This window comes from Pteronotus mesoamericanus, unplaced genomic scaffold (genome assembly GCF_021234165.1).
Source record: "Pteronotus mesoamericanus isolate MK-2021 breed Mesoamerican mustached bat unplaced genomic scaffold, CSHL_Meso_final contig_53, whole genome shotgun sequence".
Classification (NCBI taxonomy): domain Eukaryota; kingdom Metazoa; phylum Chordata; class Mammalia; order Chiroptera; family Mormoopidae; genus Pteronotus; species Pteronotus mesoamericanus.
This window is the reverse complement of record NW_026555195.1, coordinates 6,102,477-6,123,515: the sequence shown is the minus strand read 5'-3', so window position 1 is coordinate 6,123,515 and position 21,039 is coordinate 6,102,477.

The window sequence follows — 21,039 nt, the reverse complement described above, 5'->3', positions numbered from 1 at the left end:
ATGGTATTTCTGTGAAGTTCCCTCTTGAAACTGCTTTTGTTGCATGCCATAGTTTTGGAGAACTGTGTTTCTATTTTCATTTGTATCAAGATTTAAAAAATTTTCTTTTTAATTTGATCCTTGACTCGGTTGTTGAATAGAAGTTTTATTCTCCATGAATTTGTGTTTTTTCCAGATTTCTTCTTATAATAGATTTCTAGTTTCATACAGTTGTAATCAGAAAAGATACTTGATATAATTTCACTATTCTTGACTTGAGTGTCATTTTGGCCTAACATATAATTTCTTCTGGAGAATGATACATGTGAATTTGAAGAGAATGCATATCCTGAAGTTTTATGATGAAATGTTTTGTAAATATGTGTTAATTCTATTTGACATAAAATATCAGGTAAAGCTGTTTCCCTTTTGATATTCTTTCTGTATAATCTTTTCATTGATGCAATTGGGTAGTTAAAGTCTCCTCCTATTATTATACCATCAGTTTCACTCTTTGTTAGTATTGCATAATATATGTATTTAGGTGTTTCTATTTTGGGTGCATAAATATTTATGAATGTTAAATTGTCTTCTTGTATTGACCCCTTTTTCATTATGTAATGACATTTTTGTCTCTTTTTACACTCTTTCTTAAAGTTTATTTTGTGTGATTGAGTATTATGACCCCTGCTTTTTTTAAAAAAACTTTTATTTGCATGAAATATTGTTTTCCATTCCTTCATTTGTGTGAGTCTTTTGATCTCAAATGAGTTTATTGTAAGCAGCATATAGATGGGTTTTTCATTTTTTAATCCACTCAGCTGCTCCTTATCTTTGATTGGACCTTTTAGTCCATTTAATTTAAAGTAATTATCAATAGGTACATACTCATTGCCATTTTGTTCATTGTTTTATGGTTGTTTTCTGTTTTTTCTTTTTCTCTTAGTTTCTTGCCTTGCAGTTTGCTTGTTTTCTTTAGTGTTTCGTTTATGTTCATTTCTCTTTTTTTTAGTATCTTTCAGTTATTTATTTGTTTATTTTTTGCTTTTGGTTACCATGAGTTCAATATATATTGATATGTATGTATATGTTTTTGTTAGCATGTCTATTTTAAACTAATACGCATTTAAGTTTGAATATATTCTAAAACTACTACATTTTTACTCCCCCCCTACACTTTAGTTTTTTGACGTCATATTTTAAATCTATTTGTTTTGTGTATTTGCTAACTTCTTGATTTTGTTAACCTTTGTCTTTTAACCTTTATACTAGATTTTTACATAACTAATTCACTGCCTTTGCTATATATTTGCTTTTAAGCGTGAGTACTTTCCTTTCATACACACACACCTCTTATTTTTAATTTGCAGAAGGCACTTTTTCATAAAGCCTGTTTAGTGGTGATGAACTTCTTCAATTTTGCTTGTGTGGGAAACTTTTTATCTCTCAATAAATTCTGAATGATTGCTTTTCCAGGGTGAGCATTCTTTGGTTGTAGGTTTCTTCCTGTCAGCACCTTAATTATACCCTGCCACTCACTTCTGGCGTCTAAAGTCGGGGATGAGAAATCAGCTGATGGCCTTAGAGGGTTTCCCTTGTACACGATTAGTTGTTTCCTCTTGCTGCCTTCAAGGTTCTTTCTTTAACTTTTGCCATTTTAATTACACTATATCATGGTGTGGGTCTTGCTGGGTTTTTCTTGTTTGGAATTCCCTGTGCTTTCTGGAACTGGATTTTTGTTTTTTTCTCAGATTAAAAATAGTGTCAGCCATTATTTCTTCAAATAAGATTTTTGCCCTTCTCTCTCTTTTCTCCTTCTTGGATCCCTTTAATGTAAATATCAGTGCATTTCTTGTTGTCTGAGAGGTCTCTTGAATGATCCTCTTTTTCAAAAAATTCCTCATTTTAAATTTTAGCTGCTCTTACTTGGTGATTTTTATCATTCTATCTTTGCTAATCTGTTCTTCCATGTTATGTAACCTGCAGTTAATTCCCTCGACTGTGTGTGTGTTTTTAAAATTTCAGTTATTATATTCTTCAACTGTGGTTCATTCTTTATTATACTTTCTAACACTTTTTGAAGTTCTCATTGGGTTCTCTTTTTATTTCAAATTGAGTAGACATCCTTATGACCATTACTTGGAATTTTGTATCCAGCAAATTATTTATTTTCATTTCATTTTTTTTTCTTGTTTCTTCCTTTAGGATGTATTCTTTTGTCTTGGCATTTTGTTCGACTTTCTATGCTTTTATAAATTATTGAGTTGCCAAAAAGTCCATTACATTTTTTTCCATAAAATAAAGGACACATTTTTCATTTTCACCAATAACTTTATTGATTTGGTTATATTGAGTATGTTATCTATCTACCGCTATTGGCTTCAAGTGGGTGGAGGCCAGGGCTGCTGCTAAACATCTTCCAATGCCTGAGACAGCCCCACAGAAAATAATTAGTTGTATAAAATGTCAAAAGTACCAAGAAATTTCACAAACCACTTTTGACGTGGTCAACCAATCACAGTACCTTCTCCATACACTGCAAAAATCTTTTCTTCATTTCAGCTGCGTTTTTACTTTTCTTGAAAGTAAAGTGTAGTATACCAAAAATATTGTGTATCTTCTTCCACCTGCAATATTTAAATGGCTGCACAAAAATTCACCAATTTTGATGTTTATAAAAAATGCATGCTGATACGACAGCTGTTACAATACAGTCTAACAAAATTGTTTTGAATGAAGTTAAAGACAACTAAGCACTACTAGAGCCATAATATGGAAAAAATGTAATGGATTTTTGGGCCAACCTGATAGAAGAAACAGCTCTCTCTTGATTTGAATGAATGGCCTTATATAGAGTGACCTCTGTGGAGACTGAATGTGCTGGGGCCTTAAGCAGGCCACCTGGTGACAAAGCGGGTGCGTCTGGCACCCGGATTGATTCCCTGCCTTCTGACTGGGGCTGCAGCAGGCGGTCCAGGGCTCACGGTGCAGGCCTGGCGGACCAGCGAGGGTGCTTGGAGCAAGTTAAGTGGAGGGGGAATATAAACAATGACTCTCGCCAGTACCTTTAATCCTGGATAGTTCTTGTTATTCCCACCAATGTGGAGGTGTCTTGAGGTTTGTACATGGATTTTTTTTTCACATATGATCTAGGTACCTTTTCAGTTACTCTTTCATCTCTGTGCTCCAGGGCTGGCAAACCTTCTGCCATTGGCCGCTCAGTCATACCTCTTTCTTTGGCAGGTTGCCTAGACCAGGGAGAGCTCCTGTGGTTATTGCGTCTCCACCTGTCCCACCCTTCCCTCTGTGAGCTCTGTTGCAAAGGCTTTCAGTCAGCCCTCAGTTACCCTTCAGGAGGTATTGTTCAATATGTAGGCTTATGTTTAGCATGTGCATGGGAAGGGGGCTGTTTGGAGTCTTCCTGGACTGCTCTTCAGAATTCTTTTTTGTTATGTGTCTAATTTATAATATATGCTAACACATAATATAATTGTTGGCTTTTGTATTTGATGATGTCTGTGACTTTATGGAACTTCCTTATTCTAACAGATTGTCTGTAGAGTTCATGTCCTCTTTAAGAGGTAGACTATCATACTGAAGAAAATTGTGACAGTTTTGTAAATGCCTTTATACTCATTATACCATTTTCATATTTACTTTGACATTTTATTAGATATGCCTGCAGTATAATATTGAAAAGGATTTTTTTCTTTTCTCTATGCTTCCAGCTTGCCAAAAAATTTGTTTGTTTACTCAAACAATGTGGTCAGATTTTATCAAATCCTTGTCAGCCTTTATAAAGATGATCATACTGGATATCTTTTTAAATCTATTATCATTTCTAGTTATATTAATAGCTTTCCTGATGTTAAACAGTTTTGGTATTCCCGAATTAAACTTGGCTCTCATAATATAAGATTTTATTAATTCATAGCTGAATTTGACTTGTTCATATTTTATTTAGGAGTCTTACAAAAATGACATTGCTCCTTTGATTTTTTTCTTTGTAATTTTTTCTGGTTTTTGGTATCAGAGTTTGGTGAGCCTTATAGTTGTTTCCTATTCTTGGAAACAGTTGTAATTTTTCTTTCAAACACACCTAGGTGTGGTATGGTATGTTTTTTCCTTTTTTTTTTTTTTGGTTAGACGGTAGCTCTTTTATTTTAAGGAAAATTTTTGGAAACTTTTGTGAAAGTCATGAAATTTTTTTTCTATTATTATTTGTTTATTCTGTTTTTCCAGTTTTTCTTTAGTGACTTGGATATTTATTTTCCTAGAACATATTTTTTTCTCTCACTTCCAGCCATCAATATCTTTTTTCTTTTTGTCATTCCTTTCTCTATTCTGCTGTCCCTTTTCTTATTGATCTATTAAACGTTGAAAGGGGTATGATTAAAGCTCTTTCTAAGTTTGTGAATTTTTCAGTTTCTCCTTATATTTTAACTAGATGTTGCTGTACATATGCATACACACAAACATACATTCGTATATGTTTAACTTCATAACTAGAGCCATAAAAGTTTGACTCTTTTGGCTTCTGATTATATTATGTTTTATATATTATATATTATATATTATAATTCCAGATTATTCCACTTTATTCCATTTTATGCTTCCTACCTCAATTATTCCATTTTCTGACATTAATTTTGTTATGGTATGTTGTTTTATAATAATTTTATTATATTACCATTTGCCAGTATGTATTTTTACATCATTAAAAAAATCCATTTTATCTTTTAATTCAGACTACTTTTGTAATCTACATATAGCTCAATATTTTTTCAGGGGTTTTAAAATAGGCTGTTTTGGTGGTTTTTGATGTATGTTGATTTTACTATTTTATTGTTTCTGTCTTGCCCTTTACTGAATTGATTTTACATATTCTTTGTTCTTTTAAAATTTTCTTCCTAGTCATTTCTGAATTTATGAATCTATTTTTATTTTTTAGTGGTTGTACTTATGTTCTTTAAAAAGTTTAACAATTCTGTCAACAATTACAGTATCTAGATCTTCCTCTTATATAAGAATAAGTTTTTAATATTTTTATACTTCTTACTACCCCCACTGGCAGACTCTACTTTTGAGAACATCTGGGATTTTAGTTGCAAATTATTCTTTTATAAATTTTTAAAATATCATGTGTCAATAATTATTTAAACTTAACCTTTAGTGATTTCTTTAATTATTTTCTTGTGCCTTTTCCCCCTTGGCTTTATTTATTTTATTGAATTATCCTTTTATAATATTTTTTCAGAAGTATTTGTGAGTGGTGAAATTTCCAAGTTTGGCAGAATCAGAAGTCTTTATTTTGTCCCATATACTTATTTGAATGCAGGTTTGACAGGATATTGAATCCTGGTTCAAAATAATAGCATCGGTGTCTTTCCTTCCGTATCCTAGTGTTGCTGTTGAGAAATAACATGTAAATTTAATCTCCATATCTTTGTAAGTAATGTAATATTTTCTTTTTGGAACATTTAGGGGTTTTCTTTATGTAAAATGTTTTCACATTTTACCAGGATGTTTAAAATTGTAGACCTTTTAGAACTCATCCTTTTGGCACAAGGTAAATCTGAATAACAGCGTATTTATTCAAATTTAAGTGAACTCCTTCAATCATTTTTTATCTTTTTGTTTATTTCTCTTTTCCACAGCTCTTCTCCATGTCTCTTAATTTTTTTTCTCATTTATCGTGTTTCCTAGGAGAAATTTATAGCTTGATATTCTAACTTACTAAGTTATTTAACTATGTCCATTTTGATGTGGTCTTCATGTTTATTTTACTTTGAAGAACATGTTTTTTTTTTTGCCCCAAGATCCAGTTGTTTTTGTTTAAAGATTTAGGGTATTCTAAAATAATTCTATGGACATTAATATAATTTAAAGTATTCATCTTGGTTCTTAAATCCTTACATATTCACATTTTTTGCTTCAATTAATTAATTTTTATTGCTGTTCAATTACTCTTGTCCCCAACCCCACCCATTACTCTCCCCTGCCCCACCCACTCCCACCGCCCACCTCCAGCCTTCCTCCCATCCTGCTGTCTTTGTCCATGGGCCCTTCACACATGTTCTTGACAACCATTCTGTGTTGGTTTTATTCAGATTGTGTGAGTCCTGAGTTTGTGTGTTTCTCTTTTTTATTTGAAGTGTCTTCTTCTCTTTTAGCTGGTGCTCTGTTTTGCTGCACTGTGCTCTGGATCATATGACTGTGAGAGAGAGCTCACGCTGTGCTGTAGGGTGCGGTGTGCCAGGCACGATTTGCCTTTGGGAGTTACTATCTCCCATCCTGGGAGAACCCAACTACTAGGTCTAAGTGGCTCTTTGGCTAAATGCCCACACAACCTGGTTTTCAGTGGTACAGATGCTAGAGAGCCCAGCTGACTCTGTCAGATGGAGGTGTAAGGGAGCGCTAGAGGGGCCAACAACCTCAGTGATTCTAACCGCATATCGCGCAAACCACACGGTGCACGTTTTTTGTCTATAAATGACACTAGAAATTCTTTAGATGTTTCATTCCACAAGTCTTCTCTTCAACAGTCATGTATTTTAGACTTGCTCTATCCAAGTTTCACATTTTTCGTAACTCTGATACTATCTGATTCTATTGCTTAGAGAATCATCAAAATTTCTGGTCCTGGCTGTGTCTTGTTTTTCAGTGCTCTTATGAGCTTTTTCTTTTCCTCTCACTTATTTTTCTTGTCACTTGGGATGGGTTCAAGAGTCAGCACACATGGCTCCAGTTTGTGGTCCTGATCAAGCCTTAGTTTCATCTGTTTGAGATGGTCTTCTTTAAGGAACAGGGGCTTAGTATTCTAACTCTTTCAAGATAAGAATCTTTCATTTATCCATTCATTGGCATTCACTTGGTACCTCTTATGTGACTGACACCTACTTGGGTCAGAGTATGGAACTCTAACAATGTATAAGAGTTATATCCCTTTTCCCTGATATCAGGCCCACTTGGTGTATCCTTTAAAAAATATAATGTGAAAAGAGTGATGGGTATAAAGGTAATAGAGTTGCTAAATCTTCCACTAGTAAAGGCATGGGGATCTCTTTCCTAGACAATGTGAATTTTGAGTTGCTTCTTCAAGGGTAACTAGAGGTTTGCTATCAAGTTTACATCAGAGAATGTGGGTGGGTATTGGAAGTGGGGAGCATGGAGGCATTCCAGGCGAGAGCGGACAGCTGAGCAGCCTTGCAGCGATATAGAACAATTAAAAGTGGTATGTTCTGTGTATCTTGGATATTTGGAAACAGGAGAAGAGAGAAGCCACTTGGTTAATGTGTGCTAAGTCCCTGAAGGAAATGTATACCAGGCACTAGTTACCTCCCATGAGATTTCTGTATAGATAGAGCCACAACTTTTCAAGGGTACATGATATTGAGTCATTTACTTTGTAGACTCCAGTACCTCTTGATCCCCTAGAAAGGACCTGTGGACATTATTGGTCACGGTGTCTGTCTATGGCAGATAGCACAGGCTCCATCATTCTACGTATCTATCTAACAACAGTGTAAAAAGCTTGGATGATACATAACATCCTATGCTAGGCCCTGGTCATTCAGCAACACTGTCAGTTGACAGTAAATAAATGTTGATTAGCTGTCAGAGAAATATAATATTACATAAATTAGACAGGTGTTCTTGGAAACCTGAATGATCATTAAATATAGGTAAAGCCATGAGTACATACTCATAAACCAAATAAATAAACCAAAATAGAAAAGAATTCCAACACAATGCTGGGCAATAATAATGGAAAGAGTTTAGGACCGTTTAGTTATTCTAGGGTTTTCATGTAACACATTTACACTTGTTTCTCAGAAGAACTGTCCCAGTTAGATTTGTTATCCCCACTATATACCTGATGAGACTCTCACAATTTTAGTAACTCATTCAAGGTCACACAGCTAGTAAATGGTGGAACTGGGCCATAAGCCCACATTGCTTTAAATGTATGCTCTTCCATTTTCACAGATGTTCCTTGCTGCCAGATATATTCTGCCCAGACACTCAACATACATGACTGTGGGGACTCTTAGTAGGAAGTGACAGATTAGTATCTGTCATGTGCGAGAGATAAACATGGTAGACCACATTGTAAGCTTGATAGTGTAGAACCCTCCAGATCCCTAGAAATTTACCTTCAAGGGAAAGTTGAATAGAGTAAAACTGTTAACTCACCCAATATGGAAACTCTGACTTTAACTACAATACAATGCAGAGTAGAGAAATTCTATCAGAACTAAGTCCTTAGAGACAGAGGGACAAAAGACAAAAGATGAACAGACCATTGCACATGTATTGTCTTACTATATTCTATCATTTTTGTGCCAACTCAGAAACTTAAAAATGGTTCTAAAACATGTCATCTTTCAGCATTCATTTTATTTTGCTAACTACTGCTAGGTCTTCCTTGCTTGTTTTCTTTTTTTTTTTCCTTTTGAAAATGACAATATAAGCAATAGATGTTAGTATTTTTAAAGTTAATTTTAAGAAATGAAAAATCTATAGCTAGTTCTAAAGTTCTGCTACCCAATTCTTAATTAGGCATTTTGGGGTGGCACTCTGTCTGGGTAGGAGTGTCTGTTTGTTTGTGCTTGCACAAGTTAGTGTGAGAGACAGTGCATGTGTATTTTGGAAAGTGTTACTTATGGCTCTTAATTAGAATTTTTTAAAAGAAGCATACAGGCTCAGTACTTTGTTTTCAGATGTGCAGAACTGAGAGTCGCTTCCCTTCCCTCATGGGGTGTGTGCCCGATGGCTCTCCTCTCCCTGCCCATTGGAAGGTGAGGAGTAGGATAGGAACAGTTAATCCTTTCAGCAGGGGATGGATTGGAAATTGAGCTTCGCAAATAAAGTCAGAGATAATTTCCCATCTTTATTATTTATGGAAATCAGTTACTTTATTTTAATTAGCCACTGTAATCATCCACATAAAGTGCTTTTTCTTTTATTTAAACTGCAAATAATTGCCAGAAGCATTATTCATTGGAAATTGGAATCCGCTTTTCTGATCTATAGAAAGCTCATTAATAAAGAATAAGAATGTTATTTATTTGTTACAATTACACAAATGGAAACTCAAGAAAGAATCTATATTCCTCACTTATTTCCTCTGACATTACTTAAACTCTCCTCAGGAGAAATACAAGAAAAGAAATATAATGAGAACAATTTCTCTTTTTCTTCCCTTTTTCTCTACTTTCTTTCAACAAGTACTGATGAGTAGTTAGGTTGGGTAAATTACTTTTACATAAAATGAGGGAGAGAAGTTAAATGCCTTTTAGGATGTCATAATTTTTTGTAAAATCCTTGCAAGGTGTACACACTGAGACCTTCAAGATTCCATTTATTTGTACATCTTACTAAAGTATATAATTTTCCTCATAATATTCAGTGAACTATGACTACAATAATTAAGTGACCCCTTTGAACTTCTAATGATCCTACAAATAAAGGACTCAAATAATTTACAAAGCCATTAAAAAGACTTTTGCCACTAACGTAACTTGGTTTCTCAATCAAGCAATTTTTTACCTTATCCAGAGCATTTGCTAAGATAGTTTCAAGAAGTGCTTTTCCCAGTTTCTATACAGAACCTTTGGTGAAATCATTCGTGTCTGAGGAACTGCAGAATCTGAATCTTTGCTCCTCAGTTTATTTAAAAAATAAAATCTGCAATACATCTTGGCCAAAGTTGTCACTTGATTGGATCTCCTCATTTCCTCATTACATTTATTTGTATTTTTTATTAGAAATGCTTTTTCCCCTTGAGAGAAACCATGTGGAGCCCAACCACCTCTGTAGCCTGTGTCAACGTCCGGGGACAAGCACAGGCTGGCGTGGAGGGTGCTGCCCAGTACACTATCCATGGAAATACTTTTAAGCCCTTGTAAATAGTCAAGGCCCTGCTTCTATAATCACAAATAAGCAATGTCTGCTGTATTGAGATCATCAACCCAGGCCAGAGAAGGATCCATCCACATAGGACGTTCAGAAGCTGTAGGAGAGACTGAGGGAGGCTCCGTGGAGGAGGCAGCACTTTCCCCTGGACCTGGAGTACAGATGAAACATAAAAATACTTCAAGGCTAAGACATTTTAAGTGGACAGAACAGAATGTAGGTGAGGATACAGGGAGCTGACGTGGGAGAGATTAGTAGTATATCCCCACTTAATTATAATCTAACCTCAGTGTAGAAACTATAAGGAACTACTTCCCTTAGCAATACAGCAGAAACATTCCTAGTATACAATATTTTAACCGGAAAGATACATTAATGCAAATATTCTTAAGTACATAATGATTTGGCAGGAAAGCAAAGTTCGAAGAGCATTAAGCAATGAAAAAACATTACTGCAATAGAAGGTACACGAAGCCAGTTCTGCTCTAGAACATTTTCTAGAGCTTAAGTTTGAAGGACTGTGTGTGAACAGAGGGTAAAACCTGGAACCTGGGCAACGTGGGAGGTGAGATTCAGATTTTTCTCAGATGTGGTTCTGGAACCAGGGACCCTCCGGCAAAGTGCTCAAAGGGGGAAACCTGCCTTACGGGTGGGGGCGGGGGATATTTGCCTGTTTTGAAGATGCTTCTGGATGGAAAGAGAAAGACATGTTTCTCTGATAATCCTTAACCACAAGACTACCTCACATAAGTGTGAGTGTCATTCACAATTTTTGTGTGATGCTCAAAAATTATAAGATAAAATTTTAAATTGAATCCAGACTGGTAAGACTCCAAATAAGAAAAGACAAATTCTCATTAAGGAAAAATACTTTAAATCCAGTTATCACTAGCATTTCCACACATTTTTAAGAAGTTTAGCTCATCATATACCTTAGGTAACAAACTCTATCAATGAATCAGTACTCATAATAAATTGTAGACTGTAAATGCAGATGGTGCAACTTTTCAAATGCAGAATATAAAATATACGAGTGTATGAATAATTATGCTAAAAGAATACAAAGGAACACAAAGACATAAAAATTCACTAGTGATATTTTTCAAATAATTAAATAAAATTTCTAAAAATTAAAAGAATATAATAATTGAAAGTAAAATTTCATTAGAATGACAAAAAGTATTAGGAATTTAGATTCAAGTAGAAATGAAAGATATATCTTAAGAAAACACACACAAAAAAAATAGAATACAGCTTCCCAGCCTCCTTCAGTACATTTAGTGTCTCAGTAATTTTTTTTTACAGTATCTCTACATTAAAAAAAAAACACACTAAAATTTCTTTTGTTAAGTAGTTAGACCCAAACAATTGACTAGTAGTATTTTGTAAGGTACCCAATAGATGCTGCTGTTTTCCTCAAAAAATTCAAATTTCAGTGTCCCTGCAAGTTCACTCTGGTTTCCCAGCAGTCTGTCACCCATTTGGGGAGAATTTTAATGTATGGGAATAATTAAAGGCAAATTAAAGAGACTTCAGTGATATGTCTAACATGTCTAATTAGAGATTTCAGAAGTCAGAAAGGTATAAGATATTGCACGTGAATTTTTAATAATGAAGAAGACAAAGTCTATGTAAGCAAGATAAGTAATACAAAATCTTATCTAGACACATTGACCAAACCCCAGAATACCAAAAAACAAAAACAAAAATGAAAACCCAAACCCCTGAAATTTAGAGACAGAGTGACATTTTACTTCTCAAGAGTAGCAATGAACTCTCTTATCTAGAAAGACTTCCAAACATTTTTCTTCACTCTTCCTGTGTATGTGTGAGTATGTATAGATTGTTTTCAAATTAAACGTCATACAGCACAGCGCTGGTTGGGCAGCGCAGTTGGTCAGAGCACCATCCTGGTACGCCAAGCTTGCGGGTCAGTCCCCCGTCAGGGCACATACAAGAATCAACCAATGATGGCATAAATAAGTAGAACAACAAGTCTATGTCTCTTTCACTCTCTCTCTCTCTCCCTCCTTCCTTTCCCCTCTCTCTAAAATCAATAAAAATAAAAATAGTAGAAATTCATATAATATACAGTTTTGTATCCTATTTTTTTCAAGTAATACAACATGAATATTTTATTTGTTTAACATAGTTTGACTTTTCAATAAATGATTCATGTGCTGGACACTGTTGTAAGCACTTCATAGGTAATAATTTACTTAATCTTAACAACAACTCCATGAGGTATTTCTCCCATTATGCAGATGAAGAAACGACAGTCCAAAAAGGTTAAATAACTTCTTCAAGGACACTCAGTTAGTGAGCAAAGTCAGGAATTGAATCTGGGCAGTCTGGCTCCAGATTCCGTGGTCTTAACCCCTACACTATGTGACATTAAATTTTTGACTACCATATTAAGCAATCCTGGAAAACGGGAGTTTTAATATGTGTCACTTTTGGCATGTAATAATAAATTAAGCAGCTTTTTATATGAGGGGAACCCCTCACTCCAAATGGAATTATCTTCTGGAGGGTGAGCCCCTTGTAGTACAGGCTCTCCCCACTAGGCGAGTGTTCTAGGGACCCATCTGTATCAGTGCACCCGCTGGCGCTGCAGGGAGAGGCTGTGTTCGGCTTTAGTGGATTTATTCTGAAGACTCTTCCAGCACGTTTGCTCGTTTCATGATGGGCGATTTATGAGCACACCTGCCCACACCGTGCTGAGTGTTCAGCAGTTTTTGACCCAAAATGGCAGGACCCCTCTGCCCCACCCTCCCTATTCACCTGATATCATCCTGAGAGAGCTTTTATGTTTCTTCTGATAAAAAATGTCCTCGAAGACAAGTGTTTTGCCAACATGGAAGAAGTGAAACAAACAAACAAATAGCAGAAGCACTAAAAGGCATCAAAATCAATGAGTTCCAAAACTGGTGGGAAAAAATGTCTTGATACAAGGCCTATTGCATCAAATGGAGAGTACTCTGAAGATGACTGAAATTTAAACACGTAAGAATAAATGCTATCTTTTATAAATAAATCCTGGGAGTTTTGTCCCCCCTTGTATACTGACAGTTTTTGCTATTTTAAGAATTATAAGTAATACTTGCTAATTTTTCTGTTGCCTACATATTTGTCAGACTTATGGGTTCTTGAGATAAATTTTTAGAATTTAAACTTATATTCAAAACTCATGAACTTCTTAAAGGCAAGTACTTATAGACCCACCTACCTTCTGGTAAGATTTTTATCTTTAACACTGTAACTATACCCTCAGTAGAATCTTGCTAAAATGAGTCTTGCTAGAATTATTCTAGAGATTAATGACTTCTGAAAATATTTTAAGGAGGTTAAAAACATTTTCTAATTTTACCATGATGATACTTTCTTGATTTACAAATAATTTGAAATGTAATACATTGTAATGCATATAAGCCAGTTGTATTTTTCCTTGTCTGTGCTCTTTGCTCTTGGTATTTTAATAGTGTTTTTCTCTAAAGGCATTGATAGACCTATCTTCCTAACATATAAGGTTGGTAGTTTGGTATAATATATTTGTGTCATGTTTAACCTAAATACTTTTCCTTTTATTTATTTTATGGTTTTCCAGCATTTTTGCAATCAAATAGTGTGTGTGTGTTTGTATCTTCTTCTGTTGTTGTGCTTAGATTATCCATTCTCACCTCAAGATTAGATCATCATTCACCCACATTTTCTTGTATTTTAATATTTTTAATTTTACTTCATTTCATTCATTAAGCCATCTGCAATATTCTTTGCAGCATGTACTAATGCGAAGGTCTACTCTAGCTCTATTTTCCAAATGGCTTACACTGCTGATAGCTCCAGCTTTTCTCCTCTATTTCTGTTCCTCTTTAAATCAAAACTCTTATAAAGACAGTTGTCCCTACTGAGAGACATTATTTTCTCATTCGAAAGCCCACTGCTGTCAGCCTTTCGATTCCTCCTTTTGCCCAAACTCCTCTTTTTAGAGTCATGAATGAGATCCATGTTATAAAACCCGTTGGTCAATTTCCCATTTCCGTACAATTTGATGGATACGCAGCATTTGCACAGTTGATCACTGACTCCTTCAACAAGTTTGTCACCACAACCTCCTACCTCACTGGCAGCTCCTTCCTGGTCTCTTCTGCTCGTTTCTGCTCGTTTCTCCTCGTGATCCTGACTCAGTGCTCCAGGCCCTAGGTCCCGCCCAGCCCGTGACCTTGGCTCTCTCAGCTCCCTTCCGCCGTGACTTCATCCAGACTCAGGGTGTGAAATAAAACCTGTGTACCACTCTGGCTCCCAAATATCTGTCTGCAGCCGGGATCTCTTCTGTGAACTCTAGTATTCGTACAAGAGTTTTCTCAACATTTCTCCCTGAAACTAAGTTCCCGACCTTCTCTCCCCAAACTGCTCTTCAGGGCTCATCCCAGCCTCTCTGATGAAAACTTCCGTCAAGGGCTCGGGCCGGACACTTCGGGGTCCCCTTTCAGCTCTCTGTTCCCCTCAAATCTCATCTTCGCTCTTTCAGTAAATACTGTTGTCTCTGTGCTCTTCAAAGTAGTCCTTACCACCTTCACTGCTATTTTGTTCATCGTATTTTATCTGGATCATTACAATTGTCTTCATTGACCACCCCGTTTTCAGCTTTGCTTCTTTATGGTCTTTCTTTAGCAAAGCAACTCGTGGTCATTTAAAAATGAAAATCAGGTCACGGTACTGCACTGCCCTGTACCTTGCAGTGGTTTGCCATCTCATTTGGAGTAAAAGTTAAAAAGTTTATAATGGCTTAAGAGACCCCACACACACCCAGGACCACTCTGGCGCTGTTGTCTGCTGCTCCCCTGCCTCGCTAATGCCGGGAGGGGTGTCCTGGTCTCCTGGCTCTTCCGTGGACACCTCAGGCTGGCTCCCGCCTCAGAGGCTTTGCAGTTACTCTTCCCTCTTGGAAGGCTGTCTTTCAAAATATATTGGTGGGTCACTCCTCACATCTTTAGCTTCTTCAAATCTTTGCTTAATTTACCTGTGTGGTGAGCCTTTCCTCACTATACTGTTTAAAATTTCAATCTTCATTCACACCGCCATTCCCCTTCTATAGCCACTATGTTATCTTTATCACCTATTCCATATATATTGGTCTCATTGTAAGCAAATTCAATTGTTTTCACTGATTTTTCTGTCAATTATGGAACCAGCAGCATCTGATTTAATCATAATTTTGTCAAACATTTCATATCTGGTGAGGCAGGTCTTCATTTATTATTATTCTTTTACAAAATTCTCTTGGTTATTCTTAGTTTTATGGCAGCTGAACTTAAGTTTTTTGTCATATTCTAAAAGAAATCAAGTTAAGCTTTTTTTTTGGAATTTCATAATACATGTGCATTTATTTACAAAGAAGTAGTATCTTAAATTATTCACTCATCCTTTCCAGGAATGAAATATACTCCTCCATTTATTCGTATTTGTTTTCTTTTTGTTATTAAGTTTTGTAATTTTGTATTTTGTATATTTTTTACATATTGCTTATTTATATTTGTTTTATTCTCTGTTTTCCCCCTACTGTGTTTCTATGGTTGCTACTTTTTTCCATTATATAATTTCAAAAGATTATTTCCAGATAGATGATTTTTTTTCAAATTCGTATCCAACAACATTGTTCAACTAGCCCATTAGTTGCAGTAGATTTCCCACTTATTCTCTGGGTTTTCTAAGTAGACCTAATGATAATTTTATCTCTTCCTTATGTTTTGTCTCATGCTGTAATACTTTTGCTAGATTTCCACATGGGTGTGGAGTAACCACCGTAATAGCTGGGCTGTTCTTTTCTCCTCCCTATTCACTGTGGAGTCTGGTGATGGCTATTGGTTTAGGATGGATATCTCTTATCATATTAAGGAATTATTTTTACATTCCTGTTTTACTAAAAGCTTTTGTGAAACAAATAAGGAAGAGTTGAGAAGGCTGACTTCTGCTTTTGTTTACATCAATCGAGAAAATATTACACATTGATTTGATTACCAGATTTGTCCATATTAAACCACAGAAATGGCTGTTGTGAATGGCTGTTTAAAATACGGGAATTTTGCATCTATGTTTATAAGTGTCACTGGTCTGTAGTTTTCATTTTAGTGCTATATTTTGTCAGTTGTCGGAATCCGTGTTATGGTATTTTAATGAAATAAATTGAGAAGTGCCATACTTAGGACAGAAAGCAGAGTGTGTGTGTGTGCGTGCGTGTGTGTGTTTCTGTGTGTCCACATAAACATACGTATTTTAGGGACAGTATCTGCTTCTAAGAGTTTTGACAAAACTTATTGTGAGAAAAACAACTTAGTATCAGAGCCCCAAAGCACTTTTGTCAACTTATTGATTATTACCATGTTTGTTGGTACATAACATGTTCTACTCTGTTTTAAAGAATTCCTGATAGCTTTTGCTTTTCCAGTACACAGCCTATTTAATTCAATATTCAGATTTAAACTATGGCATACTATATATAGCATTCTCATTCTTAGTTCTGCTTACTTTTATTTTCTCTATTTATCTTACTAGTTTTTTCAGAGCCTTGCCTAATTAATGTTGAATTTTACTAATGGTAAAGCATTTGAGACTTGTATCAATACATTTTGATAAATTTTGACTTCAGTTCATTTTGTTCCCCCAAAACTGGCTTCTGTTTTAGTTTGCCTTTGATTCTATATTCGTTTAAGAGAGCGATTTTTAATTTTCCACTGATTAAGTTTTTGTTCATTTGTTAAATTATTGTTCTTATTTTCTCTTTGTATTGCAGTGTGGTCAGAGAATAAAACCTGTGTAATTTCTGCTACTGAGAATTTATTGGTGCTCTTTTCATGAGTTAGTAGATTAAGTTGTTAATGGCCCATGGTCAGTTAAAATAAGGTGCTTCCCTAGTTGTAGGAAAGAAAATTTTATTAATCAACATCTGAAATTATATCATATTCTCTATATCTTGTAATTTTGGGGGATCAATTTTATGACTTAATTTGTTACTGTCTCCAAAAATAGTACTTCTGCTAATTTTGCCGCATACTGCTGTTTTATTGGTTTTTCTTTATATATTGGTTCTTGTATTTTTTTCATAAACATTAATTAATCACCTATTTGTTTGGAAATGTATGTGCTATTTGGCTCATATGAAGTTCTTCCCATGTTGAATTCTCCTCTAACTAATATCAATATTTCTAATCTTGCTTGTGGCTTATGTTTGTTGGGAAGATGTGAAAGTTAGCCTCCAGCATTTACTAACTAGGGGACCCTTCTCCTTCCTAGAACATGTAAAGGGACAGACCAAGGAGGGTCCACATCTAAGGGCGGAAGTCACCGTTGGCAGCCCTGCTCCCCTCACTGTTTCTTTCCGGATAAGAGCATCTTCTGAACATATGTGTGGTAGGACCACTTCGGCTGCCTTGCATGGCTCTCAGGTTGTGGTGGCCTTGAGTCCTGGGACCAGTGGGGTCAGCTTAGCTTCCGATTTCCTCTCGCATCCATCTCACTGCAACTTCATTATTTTACGTATGCTTTTTTCAACTTTCCAGTGCGTGCAATTTACTCCTAAATTATAACAATAAGTGGATATCTGTCTGTATTTAGGAAGGTGTTGTGTTTTCTTTTGCTTTCTTCCCCTTCAGTACCTTAACAGGCATCTTCATGGACAGTTGACAGAGACCACGTTAGGAGCTGCTAGTCCTACTGGAATGCAACTACGGACGTGCGGTGGGTCCAGCTGGCACTGTGTTTGGAGAGCTTGCATCTGCTCAGTGTGTACAGGACGCTCAAGCAGGAGGCAGTTGCAGCAGCCCAAAAAGTCATAACTTTCTGGCGGTGGGAGTGGGGAGAGAGGAGTGAGTGGACAGAGATATATTAAGAAGGTAGACTCTCTAGTATGGAAAATAAATAAATGTGTCTGTGTGTGTAAGACTGGGCACTGGAAGTTGGCTGGGAAGAGCAGAAGTGTAGGAGGATTTCAAATCAAGGATGAACTTTCTAGCACAAATTCACGAATATATTTGCCCCGTGGCCAGAGGAAGAACAGCCTTTGAAAGAAGAAACATTACATATGTAAGAAAAGGGTTTTATTTTATTTCATAAAGGAACGCACAAGGAAAAAGTGAAATGCAGTGTTGTAGAAAAATAGATAAACATGAAAATATATTTTAAATGATTAAGTCAAGGAGCTGGATATTAATGTTTATTTTATCATTCTCTCTATGCTGTATGTACAGAAATTTTCCATAATACAAAGCATAAAGGAGAAGGAAAAGATGACTCAGTGTGGGACATGCTCTCTCGAGGTGCTGGCAAAAGCCCCACGCTGGGGACAATGTCCAGGGGACCACTGGAAGCAGGGGAATGGACTTCCAGTGACCAAATGGGAAGGGCCCTAAGTACAGAATTCATCACTGAAATTGTTATATGCTAAGGTAGGGTTTATAGAACCACTTTCTAAGTGTGTAACATACCGCAGCGTGAGTGGCAGCGCTCAGTTCACGTGGCCGCTGTGGGGATGACACTGCACAATGAGGCTGAAGCTCAGCGCCTTCACCTGCCTCAGAGAGGCACCCAGCAAGTGATAGCATTTGTTGTAACGGCAGAAGGGGATTGGACCCTTCTCCACTCCAGAAAGAGGCCATCAGAATAGCTTGTGGGGCTGGGGAGGCAACTTGATTGCTTACTATAGTAGGAGAGGCTGCTTACTTTTCAGTGGTGTCTTTAAGTAGGAAGGACAAAGATGAGCTATTTATGTGATTTTGAGGGCACGTCTGGTTTAAGGTAGGTGTTTCTCTGATGGGGCCAGATTGAGACTGGGCCAGGATTGCAATATAGTTTGTATTAGGATTATATTATCGTCAGCTTGGTGGATTGAGAGGTGAGAATTTGAAGCAAACCTCAAAAAGCAAACGAATGGATGATCCCAGCTAAGCAATTTATTTTTCTAAAAAGGAGGCTATTTACTCTGATAAAGGCAAGTAGAGTGGTCTATTACTGAGTCTGATAAATTTTCAAGATGTTCCTGAAACGATAAAATTATTTGCAACTTCATCTTATGGGTCGAAAATTATCAGGGATAGCAAAGTTATGTTCATGGAGAGCATGAAATGATTAAGTCACGTTTGTCACCTCTTAGCTGTGCGGATATAGCCAGTTTAAAAGTTCACAGTGGATATTATGGTATGGATTGCTTCTATTTGAATTCAGTATTGTGGCATATTGCTATTGTTACAGCAGACACTGAACTGTTTAGTGAACTTTAATGACACTTATAATTCATTTGGCAATATGTATCTAGGGCCTTAAAATAATCTTTGAACTAGCAGCCTTTTTCTTAGGGGTCAGTTATTCAGAATTGTCAAAGACCAACAAAACTTGTGAACAAAGATGTTTATCATAGCACTTTTAGAATAAAAATATAAAGTAAACAAAGCAATCTTAAATGGGCAAACAGAAAACAAATTATGGCCTAGCCATAGGACAGGATACTCTAAAACTACGACATATTACGTTTTCCAGTAACAGTTGGTGGTGTAGAAAAATTCTCTCCAAACTAAATAAAATAAGCATATAAAACTATAGAAAATTATACAATCTACAGCTGAATGAAAATAGACCAACATTTTGACAGTGTTAATTTTAGAGTTATGAGGTGAGAGGTTAATTCAATTTTCTTATTTATACTTTTCTGTATTTTTGCAAGTATTTATTTATTCATTATTTTATTGATTGATTTTAGAGAGAGGAAAGAAGGGAGAAACATTGATTTGTCGTTCCATTAATTTATGCATTTATTGGTTGGTTCTTGTATGTGCCGAGTGGGGATCGAACCCACAACCTTGACTTATGGGGATGATGCTCTAACTGACTGAGCTATGCAGACAGGGCTTCACAAATATTTAAAATAAACATTATTCTTACCAGAAAATAAATGCTATTTAAAATAATAATAATAATAAAATGATTAAAGGGGTGGGCTATGTGCCTTCCAAAGAAAAAAGAAGCTTGTCTCTCTTCATTCATACAAGCAAATGAGGCAATAGAGGAAGGGAAGTCTAAGTGAAGAACATTCTAGAAAAGAGGAGTTAGTTCGGGGTTCAAACTGATTCTGAACAATGGATTGTAACTTGTGCTACTATGAATTAGCATATTATAAAATAGAAAATAGCTCTTGCTATGAGATGTTCCGAATGTCTGAGGTTCCTTCAGCCACAAATAACCGAAAATTCCACAAACTACTCAGCAAATGTGCTTATTCCTCTTTGGTTGCTTGTCCTTTATCATCCTGATCAGATTTTTTCCAACAAAATTCCTAATGAATTCTTATTATTAATTATATTCTCCACATTAGGAACTCATATGACACCTTGTTGACAAGAGGGTAATAAGGTCTAGGAGATTTAAAATGATTTGCCTACAGATGCAGTGTAAGTTGAATTCTCTGGGTCAGCTGCACACAGGGAATTAATTTCGGAGTTACTACCCACTATAATTTATATGCAGCTGCAGCCCAAATGGCCAACAGATGCTGAATGTTAGCTGAAAGTCCATCAGAACTACATTTTTTCCTACCAACTATTCCAATTGCTGAAATGAAGGAGAGAAATAATGAGGTAGAAAAGCTCCAGAATGAGGCAATTAAAATGATCAAGGGGATGATTGAGTACTAAAGAAAAGATAATAAAATTTTTTCAGAATGGAAAGATAAATGCTAAGAGAAGATGAATGTTTATAACATTAAGAAATGCAAATATAAATCTATTTTTTTAATTCTGGATACATATTTGAGGGTATAATTTGAAATCAAAGGGAGGAAGAGGAGGGTGTCTTCAGATGGAGTAATGGAGAAGGCAGTAAAATGGAAAGTATTCCAGGCACACTATCTCATTGTATGAAAAGCAGTCAGGGCGTTTTGTTCTAGTCTCAGCTCTGCCACCAGCGACTCACATGATCTTCATTTTTTAGGACTCAGATTTCTTATGGGTTGAATCAGGAATAGAATTAATTAGGCTTCAAAATACTTTCTGACTTAAAAGTTTGTTTCATTTTGTAATGCAAAAAACTGTAAATACTTCATTATTAATTTGATATTTTCAAAATATTATACAGACTGGAAACACAAGAAGGTTT